This window comes from Mixophyes fleayi, chromosome 6 (assembly GCF_038048845.1).
Source record: "Mixophyes fleayi isolate aMixFle1 chromosome 6, aMixFle1.hap1, whole genome shotgun sequence".
Classification (NCBI taxonomy): Eukaryota; Metazoa; Chordata; class Amphibia; order Anura; family Limnodynastidae; genus Mixophyes; species Mixophyes fleayi.
The window spans coordinates 31125583-31141975 of record NC_134407.1 but is presented as its reverse complement, the minus strand read 5'-3'; the positions used below and the strand labels follow the sequence as shown (position 1 = coordinate 31141975).

The 16393-nt window shown below is 39.7% G+C and overlaps 1 protein-coding gene across 4 annotated transcripts in view; it reads left to right on the top strand.

Moving 5' to 3' along the window:
* The window catches only part of ADGRA1 (adhesion G protein-coupled receptor A1), a 493506-nt gene that overhangs the window by 445871 nt on the left and 31242 nt on the right, over positions 1-16393 (top strand). The window lies entirely within an intron of this gene.

Genomic DNA, 16393 nt, shown 5'->3' with positions numbered 1-16393 from the left:
AGCAGAATGGAATAGCTCAGTGCTTAATTCTGAGAGGGATAACAATGACACTGATTTAGATCCCAGTGTCAACCTTTGTGACTTTTGAGAAATAATTTTCTTTTCATTAATCTTATGGGGAAAACTGGAATCTTTGCCTCTTCAAGGTAAACCTCCTATCTCATTGGTGGTCATCTCCTATAACTTTTTTAAAACACATGTGCCCCCTTGCCTTGCTTAATATTAAGCTTTAACAGTTTAAATCAAAATTACAGTAATTGTATCAAATCATTTCTAGCATACACACCTTAAGATTTAAATATACCTTTCCTTTAACATTAGAATTTGTTTCCATTGCTTTAACATTAATCATTGCACTTTCAATTTAGAAGCCTTACTCTTTCAAATAGATAAAGCAAACAGCCGGCATAGTGAAGTATAAAAGGCATGGGTTAATAACCAATCCTTGTGTCTCTGTCTGTCCAACCCTCCCCTTAGATTGTACGCTCCTTCGAGCAGGGCCAATTCTCCTCCTGTTCTCTACCACTTATAACTCTGCTCTCCAGCTACTTAGCCTCCTCCTTGAGGTCCCTCTGCCCTTCGACCCCTCTTTCTACTCTCTTTACCCCTCTGGGGCTCTCACCTGTCATCTGCGCCCTACCTTTTGGGCTCAGTCTACCAACGTATGCAGACTACCCTTTTCCCCCACCCCCTCTAGCTGTACTCTGAGCTTCCTGAGTTACTGTGCTTCTTGTTAACTGTACCCTGTACTGTGATACTGTCTGTCCCTGTACGGCGCTACAGATACCTTGTGGCGCCCTATAAATAAAAACTACTACTAATAATAATAATTATGGCTAAGATGTAGCTTAGCACAAGTCTAATGTTACCACTAGTGGACCACTCTACACCATTTGTGTTTGTCAGAATCCATATTCCTGTTTGCAACTCCAATTTTACGAGTCTACAGAATATGATGGGAATTTGTACTTAAATGTTTTGTCATAACTTTTCAGTATGGCCAGGCAAATGGCTAGCATTTAATTCCAGTGCTTAAAATAACTAGTGAATTATAAAACAGTGATAGTAAAAACTGCTGTGATTTGCAAACGTACAGTCATGCTTCCTAGTGGAAAGATGTGTTGGTTGACAGGACAAGTCTGTTTATGGAGAAATGTATTTAATAGTTTTTACCTCGAGCATGTTCCATAACTGCCAGAAGGGACGTCCCACTTCAAAGGTCATAGACTTTAGCTTTTCTTGTGCATCAAGAGCAATTTATCTCTGTTGTCATGGAGACTGCTTCCCTCATTGCAGTGTGGAAAATAAATCACAACTTCTCTCACAAGAGACTAAAGAGAATATCGGTGGTGAAAATCTTGGTTTACTAACTGCCTAAAGTAGAGTTTGCTTAGAGGTAGTTTTACTACTGGAGCTTGAACTGTACCATTTACAAGAACAGGGGGGAGTGGGATAATAGAGATGAGATTACAGTGTGCAGACACTGGAAGATCAGACAAAAGGTGTAGGGATAAATGCTCAGGTGAATGGGAAAGGAAACAGGATGACCACACCAGGCTCACAAGGTAATTCTGAAGAACAGGTAATAATAATGTTATAACGCCTCTGGATTAATGTTTATTTTGGGGATTCATGATTTTGAATTGCATCATTCAATGGTATTGCTACACTGTGACATAAAGATAATTATGCTTAGTTATTATTTACTCAAAGCTCTCTTGAATGTTTAAATACTGCAAGCAAATTAATTTAATTCCCTGTTCCCGGTCTCTACTGAGATGCCTGGTTTATCAAAATGGGCTATACCAGTGTTGGCTAACCTGTGACACTTCAGGTGTTGTGAAACTACAATTCCCAGCATACCCTTCCAGCAATAAGCTGCAATGTATTGGCAAAGCATGTTGGGACTTGTAGTTTCACAACACCTTGAGTGTCATAGGTTAGCCAACACTGTGCTATACTGTGACAATACATTATATGATAACACACATTGTAATGTACTAGCACAGTGTAAAAACAATTATTATTTCAAATATGTCCAGTAATTCAGACCCCTGGAACAGGATCTAGGTATATGTATTTATTGTTTAGCTTTGTGTTTGCCTAATGCAAATATTAGGGAATGATAGTGTAGAAATTGTCTTAACTAAGCTGTGCCCACGCTTTTATATCCTGCTGCTCGCAGTGGCGGATCCAGGGGGGGGGGGCGATCGGGGCAATCGCCCCCCCTAGCAGGGGCTTGCTGCCGACAGCTGCACACTGTGCAGGTCCGTTCAGCAGTGACAGTGTGCTGCCTGCAGGGGCGGATCCAGAAAATGACTTTACCCGGGGCGATTTAGGGGGGGCGATTTAGGCCCCGCCCCTTTCTAACAGTTTAGGCTGCCGACGGCTGCACAGTATGTGCAGGTCCGTCCAGCCGTGACAGGCAGGGACAGTGTGCTGCCCGGCTGCTCTGATTGTGTTTCAGAGCAGCCGGGCAGCACACTGTCCCTGCCTGTCACGGCTGGACGGACCTGCACATACTGTGCAGCCGTCGGCAGCAAGTGTCTGCTAGGGGGGGCGATCGCCCCAATCGCCCCCCCCTGGATCCGCCACTGGCTGCCTGGCTGCTCTGATTGTGTTTTAAACACAATCAGAGCAGCGGGGCAGCACACTTTCACTGCTGAACGGACTTGCACATACTGTGCAGCCGCCGGCAGCCTTAGAACCCAGAAAGGGGGCGGGGCCTAAATTGCCCCCCCTAAAATTGCCCCGGGTAGGGCAAATGACTGGGTCCGCCCCTGGCTGCTCGTATCACTGTGCAAATTGGCCATGTTGGGTTAGATTGGATGATATCTGACTGTTTGGTGCTTAGGCCAAGCACCCGGATCATGTCCGTTATCACTAGATCATGACCTATAGCATTTGTCTTCCAACCATATTTATCCTCATGCCCAATAATTAACCTATTGACTATGATTGGCTGGGTTTTTGTAACAAGTGGGGTGGTGAGGGATTGAGGGAACGTTTAAGGAGTAGCAGTTGCTGGGAGTGGAGAAACATGGAGGCTGGAGGTGGTGTGTGTATGCTTGGTACGTGCTTGAGTTCCGTAGGTTGGGGTGTGTGAGAGACAGTGGCGTAGCCAGGTTTTGAAGTGAGAGGTAGCAAATGGTGGAAAATAGACACAAGGGGCCTGAGTCATTAAGGAGAGCAAAGCATAAAAAAGGGGTAAATGTTCTCCGGGACAAACCATGTTACAGTGCAAGGGGTGCAAATGAGTTTTTTTTATTTTGCACATAAGTTAAATACTGACTGTTTTTTCATGTAGCACACAAATACTTGATAGCTTTATTTTTGCCCTGAAATTTAAAGTTGGTCTAGGACATGTCCTATCCCAACTACAAATCCGTCGCCACATTTTAAATTTACCTCCCCCTCCAATTCAACATGGTTTTGCCCAGGTGGAGAGTTACTCCTTTTATATACTTTGCTCTCCTTAATGACTCAGGCCCAAGTTGTTTTTGAAAAAGGGAATAAAACTATTTATCTATGGTGGTTGAGTGATGTTAACAATTCACAATACAGATAACAAAACACTAATATAATCAGTGAGTATGTCAGGGTAGGAGGTAAGAAGTGCAACCAGACCCTGTGTTGATTTACAGCAATTATATAGGGTTCTTGGACTGAAAGAGCTTAGCCCTTTCTGCAGCCTGTACCTGCCGACTTCCTGGGACCTCATCTGTCCCTATGCAGGAGATGTTTGGCAAAGAGGCCTCTTTGTTACAGTACTTACTGAATCAGCCTATCATGAAGAAGACAGATATCACATGACACATCTTATGAGAATTTTCTCTTTGACTAATGTAAACTTAGAAACATGAAGACATGTAAATAATTCCAAATACAAAACGACCATGTCGTGTGGAAAATCTCAATCACCCTTCAGTAATAGTGTGTCTATTAAGATAATTAGTAAGTTTCACACATAATTTGTAATTTGTGTTTAGCTCATATCTTAGTTTATGCTCATAACCTCTAGAATCTACAAGCTGTTAATGTTCAGAAACTAATATCCAACAAGTTGTGTAGAAGAATTATGTAATGAAATGCTTAAACTGTGGCGGATTTGATATACTGCAGCTGAAGTTTTTCTGTGGCTAAATAAAGATTCTGTATGTCATAGGTCTGAAAGATAATTATGTGAGTTTTAAGTTTTCTAAAACTTAAAATGATAGAAACTCTATGGAGCTGGATCACTATTCAGACTAGCAAGATGGTTTCCAACAGGGAATTGACACTGTGAGAGAAGCTGCTGTGCGTTTAGAATTACTCTTTACTCGCTGCGTCTTCCCGGAATCCAAAAAAATAGGGATACAATGTGTTCTCTACAAATATGTAATAAAAACTGGAGTGCAAAAAGGTTGTGACCACATACTACAAACATGTATAAAGTATTAAATTGTGTGTGTATATATACATGTATGTAACATTATTTTAATTGTAATTATATTGCCCTTGTTTCTAGTTATTTAGGGGTGTTTGATTGGCATTAGAGCACCTTTTTGTCGTCACTCTTTGGGGCATATTTAACAAATCACGGTAGTGCACTATTGTGCACTTACCGTGGAATTAAAGTCCCGATGTGCCCTCCGCAAATTTATTAAAGGTGCATCGCAGCAGATATCATGGATATCTGCTGCTTTGCACTCCTGATCGTTTTTGGGAGCAGTCACCATTCAACAGAATGGTGACTGCTCTGGCCGCAATCTAACAAGTCCCGAAAAAAAAATTTTTTCGGGAACTTGTCTTGATAATGTACGCCAGCTGAAGCTGGCGTACATTATCAGAATTGAAGAAATCCACTGCTGTCAGCTCTGCTCCGAAGAGCAGAGCTGGACAGCACATGTGTGGAGGGATCACATGATCCCTCCCTGTCACTCAGCTCGCTCTCTCTGCAACGATAGTTGCAGAGACAGAGTGGGGACTTTGTGCGCATGTGCACTGCACATGCGCAATTGAAGGAAGAAGAGGAACAAAGAGGAGATCCCGAGACAGCGCATCCGAAGAGGGGGGTAAGTGTGATTTTTTTCTATCACAGAAACAGCAGTTTTTCGGAACTGCTGTTTCTGTGTTCCCTTTTTAATAAATTTGAGAAATAGTTCAATCCTTATCCTTGCGATAAGGATTGATAACTATTTCTCACTTTTGCCGATTAATGATAAATGTGCCCCTTTATCTCCTGTTTGTCCGCATGTCTCCAGCTTTTAAGTGGGTTGGAGTAGAACAACTTGTAGTCAGTCTGATCGTGAGAATGCTCATTGCACAACAGAGTATGTCAGGATACTGTAATGATCTTACAGGAGGTACTCAAACCCCACACAATTACTGCAACAGTAGCGTGCTTGATCCGATTTCCATGCAGCGGAGATCTATGGTCATAATATATTGGGCATCTGAGTTGACAAATGCTGACCCAATCAGCTGTCCCAGCACACCCAAATCCGATTCTTCAGGTGCAACAATCTGTGGAGGTTAGACACCATGAAGCATGAGGACCTTGGGGCCAGGATGCCAGCAAATGTATTAGTTGGCAAGGATGGCTTGTTTTATTTGGAGAAAATACAAACCTGGAGCTCTCATTTAGCATGCTTTTGTATATTTATATTTTTGAACTTCAACAAGGTGTGTGATTGAACGTTAATTACTCTTCATTTGCTGTTTAAAGCATTTAGATTAAGTGTGTGATTTTACATTGATATTATATTCCATTTTTTAAACAAGGCTTCTGTGTCTGAAACATGCTTTGTTCAATAGAATGAGGTAGATCTGGAAAATGATAAACTTGCCTGCAGAGGTGAGTTTTCAGGGAACACTGGAAGGTTTTGTGGCATGTGGCATGTGTTGTATGGGGGGAGGGAATTCAATAAAGTGGGTGCAGTTTGAAACAAATGCAGATATTGAGTAGAGAGGACGAATTGGGAGACCTTTTGAGACAAAGGAAGAGATGTATGTTAGTGCAGTTATTTGTAATTGGCAGTGTATGTTATTTTATATTAGATTTGGTCCAAGCAACCAATATAGGGACTGCCAGAGAATTTTGTGATAAAAATTAGTCTAGCTGCTGCATGTAAAATAGATTGTAGGTGTGATAGTCTGGTTAGGGAAAGACAAGTAAGAAGGGAATTACAATAATCAGTGTGAGATTATGACTGCATTAAGTATTTGCAATGCCTTAATTAGGAAATGTGCATATTCTGGAGATGTATGTAACAGTGTTTGGATACAGATTAAATATGGGGAACAAAGAACAGTTCAGAGTCAAATATGACACCTAAGCAGCAAGCTTTAGGGGTAGGATTCATTGCTGTGTAGGTGTTGATAGAAATAAAGATATCACAGAAGTTGCTTCTGTTGAGTGGTAGAAAGATTACTAGCTCAGTTTTTGAAAGATTGCGGTGAGAGGACAGCCAAGATCAAATTTCAGACACATTTAGTAGCATGTGCCAACAAAAATGGTCAAAGACCCAGAAAGGATAGATACATTTGGGTGTTATCTGCAAAGAGGTTATACTAAAATACTAAGAGTCTTATTAGTTTTCCAGGAGAAGTGCTAAATGTAGCGAAGAACAGAGGGCCTAGGACTAAGCTTTGTTGGTAGAGCCGAGAGCATAGAAACACTGAATGATCAGTTTGATAAGTCGGATGAGAAACAGTCCTAAAAACCGAGGGAATGCATCGTTTATATGATAGCTGAGTAGCCAACAGTGCCAAAAGCAAGAGAGAGATCAAGGACCATTACAAGCAAGCAGTATTCTTTAGATTAAGCAGTGAACAAGTCATTGCAGTCTATGTGGAGTGTTAGGAACGATAGACTGAATGAATGGGGTCCAATAGCTTGCATGAAAAAGTGAAGCATGTGAGGTGGAAGAGAAGTATGCAATCCTTTCAAGAAGCATAGGGCAGATGCCTATTAGGGCTTGAATATAAAAAAAGTAAACAGTAATTAACTGATTTGTTAGGGGATAGGGTCAAGTTATTACGACGTAGAGTCTGGGGCGAGACTTCATTTTCATATGTATTGCCAGTATATACAGAAAAGGAAAGGACCAGGCAGTGATGGTGGTCAGAGGGGTTGGTATTGGAGGGATGGGAAGAGATTTAAGTATTAAAGAGGCACTTGTGTTTAGAAGCCTGAATGGAGAAGAGAGATTTGTAATTATATTTGTTTGAAAGTGTCCCGAGTATTTAGCTAGGATTGGTAGATAGCAATATATTTGAGGAGGTCATGAACAGTAAGAGACTTTTGCCAATTCTACTTTGCGGGAGAGTTTTTAGTAATAACACATTTTTTTAGTGTGCCATGGCTGAGAAGAAAGTGTAGCTGGAGTCAATCAATTATGGATTGTTGCTAGGGTGTGACTAAGATGTGAGAGTTTCAGATCTGGACGGGAAAATGTAGAAATTGGGAGGCAAGTTGTAGCAAAGAGGTAGAAAGTTGTTGAAAATGAATAGAAGTGAGATTTCTGCAGCTATGGGAAGACATGGTAGAGTTAGAGTGTTTTATAAATCAGAAACTGAAAAAGGTGGGATAAGACATGATCAAGGCAGCGGCCATCATGATGATTAGAAGGTGGTTAAAGGGGAGTCATTTGGAAGTGGTAGGAGAATGTGGATAATAAATTGGAATGTGATATGTGCTGGTAAGAATTTCAGAGAAAAAGAATGAGGAAATAAGATAATAAAAGATTTATCCAATGGGATGGTAGATCACAGCAACATAAAGAGAGGAGGTCAACCATCTGGATAGTGTGTACTTCAAAAGATGGAAATGTCAGTGATGGAACAAGTGGCAGAAATTTCAGTATATATAGTGGAGAAAATAGGAGTCCAATCCCACCTCCTTTCCTGTTTCCAATATTGTATGTATGGTTAGGGTGGTCACCATGTACAAGGGCTCCAGAAGTCTGATTTTGTGTGGGTCATGTTTCAGTTGGTACCAGAAGTTTATTTGATAGGTAAAGGTCATTGATGGAGGTTAGTTTGTTTCCAAAAGAGCATACCATAGGAGACATCTAAAAAATTTAGAAAATGATTGGAGACAGATGATTTATTTGAAATTTGCTGCATTTCTATAGTGTGTTGAATCAGAATAAAAAGCATGACAGATAGGGGAGAGACTGGATTTTGTTATATTTCACTGACTGCTAGAAGTAGAAGGATTAAGAGGTAGAGAAGGTGATTCCAAATGTCTTATTTTATACCAGCAGGATGAGGATAATGCTGGTAAGAGACAATATAAGTTAATGAATGTTAAGTAGAGGGTAGTGATATAGTGAGGGGACAATAGGGATAAAGGGTGTTGTGCAGGGAGAGGGAGGATGTAGTAACTCTAAGGATGAAGAGATAGTACAGCTTGTTATACCAATTGTTCACTGTTTGTCCAAATGTGTGTGTTGTTTAACTATGATTTCCCATCACTTTATACAAAATCACAAATACATCTACTGCCAGCAAATGCATCCCTCCTAGGCTGGCTCTCAAGATATCGTGGAGCTCATTTACAAGAATAGACCAGTGTGAGCTATTTTGTCAGCTGATAAAGGAATGTGTGTGTGTGTGTGTGTAGAGAGGTAGAGTTGCTTGCAATTGGGCTAGTATGCTATTTACATCACTGATACAGATTATGTACAGAGACCAGATGCATACCTAGAAATTAGACAGATATTCCAATCAGATAATTGGGATTGCAGGAGTTAAACACAGGTCATGACTTCAGAAACATATATAGAGAGTAAACAGATATTCCAGTCAGATGACTTGTCCGGCAAATACCAATTATGCCAATAAATGCAAATATGTTGGAAAATAATAATTTATTCCTATGGGGTATTTGCTTTTAATGGGTCAATTGCTCTTCTCAGCTGGCTGCTAGTATTTGAAAAACGCTTATAAAATGTCTTTATGTTATGGGCGCATGCAGCTCTGTTGTGTACTAATTGAACATATCACAAAATCTGTTCTGATGGTGCCTCATAGGTAAACCTATGAGATATGATTAAATGTGACTGCCCAGTGACCGAGTAGGCTTAGAAAGTTAATGTACCATGTAGCATGAGCAGAGCTTTGTTTTGTATTTTAGCATTTAGTATGCTGTTTATATACCTGTGGTAGTAACCGTGTGCTATATAAGATGTATAGATAAGGATATCCTTACAAATTAATAAGGATGAAATAGGGTTTGAGGTTACCATAGGTTAAAGAATGGACAGACTAGATGGGCCAAGTGGTTCTTATCTGCCATCAAATTCTATGTTTCTACATTTTCTTTCGATGTTCTTGAGATTCAATCATTATCTATATTCCTAAAATAGAAACAAATACAAGAAAATGTAAACACTAGTTGTTATTTGTGTCAGGACCTGGAGGAAAGTAAGGGAGAGTTGTAAGTAAGAGCTGCCAAAGGAGAGACGACAGATGAGAACTGTACCTGGAGATACCTGGCCAGCTGTGATGACATCATCACACATGGCCGATGTACAAAGCGTCCATGTAAGTGCAATGGCAGTCTTGCACACATGTGGTCAAAAGGAAAGGAAGGTTTTGAGTACAGGCTTTTTAGATATTCTGGGACAACATACCTGTATGATAGTGAGAGATACTGGTACAGTATACAGATATTATTGTGGGAGATACTGGGACAGTATACAGATATAAATGTGAGAGATACTGGGAAAGTATACAGATATGATTGTGTGAGATACTGGAACAGTATACAGATATAAATGTGAAAGATACTGACACAGCATACAGATATGATTGTGTGAGATTCTGGGACAGTATACAGATATAATTGTGAGAGATACTGGGACAGTATACAGATATGATTGTGTGAGATACTGGGACAGTATACAGATATGATTGTGTGAGATTCTGGGACAGTATACAGATATAAATGTGAGAGATATTGGGACAGTATACAGATATGATTGTGTGAGATACTGGGACAGTATACAGCATACTTGCCTACGCTCCCGGAATTCCCGGGAGGCTCCCGAATTTCAAGGAGTCTTTACGGACTCCCAGAAGAGTAGGCAAAGCTCCCGCATTCGCCGAAATTCACGGAATTGAATGGAGAGGGTGGGGCTTAATTGCGGCATAAGCCCCGCCCCCACTATTCAATGCCGTGAATTTCGGCATCTTATAGTGGGGGGCGGGGCTATGGTGATGCAACAATGTCACCACGCCCCCCTCCTACCCCTTGTCACAGGGGAGAAATCTTAAAAGTTGTACAGTATACGGATATGATTGTGTGAGATACTGGTACAGTATACAGATATAAATGTGAGAGATACTGGGACAGTATACAGATATAATTGTGAGAGATTCTGGGACAGCATACAAGTATGCGAGAAATATCATTCTGACGATGGATGGAGAATGTAGGATATATAATGTATGTATAAATCAAGTCTATTGTTAGTATGGCAGCTGCCAACAAGACTTGGGGCTAGATTTACTAAACTGTGGGTTTGAAAAAGTTGAGCTGTTGCATAGTGCAATGTAGCCCTTCTGCTCCACGGAAGGTTTCTGTCCTCCCTGAGCTCGCCTTAGTGCCATTTTCACTGTGCAGTATATAAAACATGGGTTTCTGCCATGGCCAGCGCTTGTATATTTCCAGGCCATTCATTAGACATCCTAGAAATAAACGTAAAGAAATGTATGTTTCAGTTTCTAAAATCTCAACATAATCTGATTGCAAAAGTAACGAGTACTGTTTGTTTATTTCCAACAAATGTTAAAGATGAAAATTGTCCCCTGTCCAAGGGGGTAATATAAGGAAAGAGAGATCTAAGAAGAAATTATTGGTGGAAATGTAATTCATTAAAGTCTGTGTATATTAAAGATGCGAGGACTCATAAAATTAACAGAAATCCCAACGTTCTATGAGCGGAGATGCACAGCTGTACATTTTGAGTGTATTTTCACTTTAAGGCTAATAGAGATGATAGTCTTATACAGTGTCTATCAAACATTTCTCATTACTGACTACTCAGCTTTGTACAGCATTTGCACAATTCAAAAGGAAGAAATCCAGGAGCCGGCAGAGTAGATCTGTGTGCACAATGTGCAAAGTGGATTGTTTTTTATGCACCAATGGGTCTGAGAATAAACATGTAATCCCGCAGGTATTTCTAAAGAAATCTTTATTTGGTGCTTATTATTATGCAGAAAGCTTTATCTCGGCTGCTACAATAACACATTATAGTTGAATGCCATTAGCAACATGTTCTGACACAGCAAAAATAAATAGAGCTTAATATTCCGCAGAATTACATCCAAATGTACAATTTCATATTTTCGGACGCAAATGCAGAACATTAAGGTCTATTATTTAAGTCTTTTCTTGTATTGTTTTACCCTTGCACTGCTTATCATACTCACTAGTTTTAGGGCTGAATTGAAGGTTAGCAATAGTATGAAAAAATGGGTCAAATCAGTATTGAACTCCACTCCTTTAACAGCATTTTCATAATAAAGATAACTGTACAGGCAGTGGAGGTAGGTTGGGGTTTATCAGTACGAGTTAGGTTGGGGCTCATCAGTGTGAGGTAGGGTTTTTTCTACTCGGAATGTGTAGAACCACATGCCAATAAATTTTGTCTTAGAAGTGACCTCTCCTGTGATACAAATGCTTATTTTCATGCAATTAGTAGGGAGAAAATTTTATTCTTTGACTTTTTTTTATCTTTTCGGTGAGGTTGTTCAAATCTAGGACCTAAACCAATGCAGAGCCAGACTAAGGGCTAGATTTACTAAACTGTGGGTTTGAAGAAGTGGAGATGTTGCCTATAGCAACCAATCAGATTCTAGCTATCATTTATTTAGTGCATTCTACAAAATGAAAGCTAGAATCTGGTTGCTATAGGCAACATCTCCACTTTTTCAAACCCGCCGTTTAGTAAATATACAACCAAGACCTTCAGTGCTTGGCTACAATACAATTTAAGAGCTTCAGCATGATTCCCTTGTAAGCCTTATTAGTAGGGATGTGCACCGGTCACTTTTGGTGTCTCGTGTTTTGGATTCGGATTTGCTTGAGGTTTTGGGTTCGGATTTGTTTTGCAAAACACCTGACGAAAGGTTTTGGTTCGGATTTAAGGTTTTGGATTCGGATTTATTTTGAAAAAAACATCAAAAGTGCTAAAAACCAGTTTTGTGGGGGTTTTTTTTCACTCCTACGCTATTATTAACCTCAATAACATTCAATAACAATCATTTCCACTAATTTCCAGTCTATTCTGAACACCTCACAATATTGTTTTTAGGCCAAAAGGTTGCACCGAGGTAGCTTGAGCACATAATGCCAAAAAAAGAGGTACAAGATGGAATTGTTCTGGGCCCTCCCTCCCACCCCTCGGGAGATTTGACGCAAGACTGGGACGACAGATCCTCGTTTTCATTTTTTTGCCCGCCGGAAATATCCAAACAGTGCTCGGATCCCGTTCGGACCCGCACTGTTCGGGTGGGCTCGGATTAGCGGAATCCAAGCCCGCTCATCTCTACTTATTAGTATGTGCCAGTGCTTCTTATCTATATGCTTTTCACCTATCATAGGTAAATCAAATTATTTGGCCATGTTGGGTGAGAGTCACAGTCAACTCTGGAACCTTCATTGTGTATAAAACTGTCTCTGGAATTACAAATCCAGTGAATCAGTGATTTAAGGTTCTAGCCTAGGCTGAACTGTAAGTAATCTGGGCCTGATCCAATGTCTATAATCATCTAACTAGTATTTAATTGGAGGTGTTGATAATGTATGTTGCATTGCTGATTTTTTCATTATTAATGTAGTACATCTACACCTTGTGATTTATTGATGTGTTTCATATTTACAGCATGTCCGGTATCTGCCACGAGAATGCTCTCTGTATGTATTGTAATCAGTCAATGGGATGGTCTTTGTATTGTATATGTCAGTAGAATGTTCTCTGTTTTGGAAACAACACTATAATTCTCTTTGCATTGTATGGAGGTCACACGAATGTTCTTTATATTCTGTATCCTTCACTAGAATGTTCCCTGTCTTGTAGACATGTCACTGGAACAGGTTCTGCATTGAATACTGGTCAGGTGGGGGTGCGTGACATTTGAGTATAACTCTTTAAAATACCAATTTTTCATAAATTTAATTGGCTGTGTAAGACCACACCCACATGGTTTGGCCATGCCCATTTTCCCATTGCAGGGTGTTGCTTCAAGTTCCTAGGACACTTACTTGTGTTTTCCCTCTAAAACAAAGCTGCCAGCCCTCCTCCTTTGACGGTAGTACATCCACTCTGAACGGTTGACCATGTGTGATATATTTACCCTCCGTAGGTTATATTCATGTATGTTACTTTCATACACCCCCAGGTGTGGCTCATGCCTGTTCTCTCCTTTATATTTGGTTTGGTGTCAGATTGTAGGACTTTTTTTTTTCAAAGCAATGTCTTGCATTCGTGTAGCAATTGACCTCTGGCAAATTGATTTGTATTCACTCCGTTGATCATTGTTTATCCAAAATCAGTCAACTGAGTAAAGAGTCTTGGCAACGGTGAGGTGGGCTATAGAACATTTTACAGGCTACAATCACACAGACGTTTATTCATTTATATGTCAGTACCCGAGATGTTCGTTATAGAAACCTGTTGCAAAAACTACCTTGTTAGTTGTAATCTGTGTCACTACACAGAAGGTCAAAAAAAGGTTTATTATACTGTATTTGCTCATCTCCATTACAGCAGTATTTCTCGCAGCCTGAAATCCAGCGAGTAAATTACCGTATTTACGGTATTTACGCGCATATTACCGTATTAATGGTAATATTTTTCGAGCGCTCGTTTTCCGGGGATCTCGCTAACAATTGAATACCCCCTTTAGTGTTCCGTTCATAAACATTTAATAAATAACCTGTATTGATTATGAACAACTATTCACTTTACTTTTACCCTGAATTTTGTGTTGTGCGTCTAGTAACAAACATAAGATATAGCAATATTAATTTATAGCACATACCATAACCAGTGAGGCAGTGACTATAGGTTTAAGAATACTCCAATCAAATGAGATTAGGCTGTCAATTATATCTGAATAAAAACTAGGTTAATTACTATGAAAAATGTACATTTTTAAGATGAACAATTGAATTTATCTATTATTCTAACAGCTAGTGTACTAATTGGTAATTAATATTAATAAAAATATTTATTTAATAATGTATAAATATTTTTTTGGGCCAATCCCTGAAACACTGACAAAAATTAATATAGGATTGGGAGACTTTGTATATCTACAGTCACTGGTACAACTGTGGTAAAACGAGACACCAAACGTAAGAAAAAGGGGCTCCAATCCCTATAGCAGTCTTGGCCTTTGCCCCCCCCATAAAAACTTTTGTTCCTACGCCCCTGACTGACATCACTAGTGAATCCATAACCTGCATCAAAAAATGAGTGTAGGAGTTAATAGATCCACTACTAAGAGCATGTGTACGATAAATGATACAAACTCTCTTACATGAAAAGCTATGACAGTGACCCCAAAGTTACCTATGTACTATAATGCTTAACAACTAATCAACAATTGTCTTTGATTATCTAGTGTAAGTTAGACATTAGGGGCTAGATTTACTAAACTGCGGATTTGAAAAAGTGGAGATGTTGCCTATAGCAACCTATCAGATTCTAGCTTTCATTTACTTAGTGCATTCTACAAAATGACAACTCTACTCTGATTGGTTGCTATAAGCAACATCTCCACTTGTTGAAACTCGCAGTATAGTAAATATACCCCTAAGGCTGGATCAGGAATGCATCTTTATTGCATAAGCATGGCTACTTGCTCGCCAAATGCCTTTCAAGCTGCACACCCACTTCCCAGTCCTTTGGATCTTTCCTGGAAAATTAACATGACATCAAAGTCCAACATGCTACCACTTTGGAAATGTGGAGGTGTTGCCCATAGCAACCAATTACATTCCAGCTATCATTTATTATTAGGTAAATTATAGCTACAGTCTTATTGGTTGCTGTGGGAAACACCTCTATTTTCCCTTTTTGGAAGCTTTGCTAAATCTACCCCTTTATGTTGTTTAAATAATTCCATTCTGCAAAAAGATTATATTTTTTTTGCAAGGAATGTCCTCAATCTGCTCAACTCTCCCATCTGCCAGTGCAGACTTTAACACCCCACAGAGGCACCATCTTAGCCCGCAAATCCATACGCTTTCTCCTAAAACCGGATACCACTGTGTAGGGGTGAGATATCACAAAAACTTTACTGATTCAGTGGTTTTATACTTGCAGTTTGTTAGTGTCTAATAACGAAAGGTGTGGTTGATATGGGTGATTGCATTGTTATTATCATTAAAAGTGTTATGATATCTGAAACTCACTTTGTTTTTCTAGGTTAGCGAATCATGATCAGTGGCGCAGCTAGAGCCCCTGGGCCCAGGACACAAGCTGAGGCGGGCCATCTCTATCCTGCCTTCTCTATCCTGCCTGCACCCATTATCAGCATGAGGCTGTAATATATGGCAATGGAAGTTGTATTTAACTAAACTGTGAGGGTATGTGATATGGAGTGCTCACTGCTTTGCTGATCCAGTGGGGTGGATGCTAGGAAAAATAGCTTTTAATTGATGCAGAAATGTGTGTTTTCTCTTCAAGCCAAACAGGACAAGTTAATTTAAGAACAAGGCGTTGGTTATAAAGCAAATGACAATTAATTTGCATCTTTCTGTGCTCTGTTCACAAATAGGCATCAGAACATGGCTTGTCACACACTGGACTGTCAAGTTGAAAATACTCAGAGTGGTTTCATCACATTTTGATAGCACTTCTTGCTGAGCTGGGCCAATGCTACGGGCTGCTTTATAGAGTGGACCCATGTGGGGAGCTCAATGTATTGCAGCTCCTCTGGCAGAGTAAGCATTCCTAAATATGTATTTCCTCAGTGCAGTACATGACTTCCCTTAAACTCCTACGCTACAATTTTGTCTCTCAAATCCCTCGTCCTTGTGAAATGTTCGCAGGTGTGTGATTATTGCGTTACAAATCAAACCATAATGATAAAATAGCACTGTAATGGTGCAGATTCAACTGAGAGTTAAAAAAACACATTAGCCATTAACAAGATAAATGTGTTTAATTCTATTTAGCAAATGAATAAAGGGTAATGCTAGTGCAGAAATAGAGTATTGACGATGCATAAAGACGAATTGGACAATCTAGGTTGCTTTTTTATTAAATTAAATAATTTATTTTTAGGATACAAGTCAATCTTGCCTGATTTAGAGATGGACATAAGTCCATTTTACAGTGAATAGAAATGGGCTTTGACGCACTGAACATACACAAAATATGACATCCAC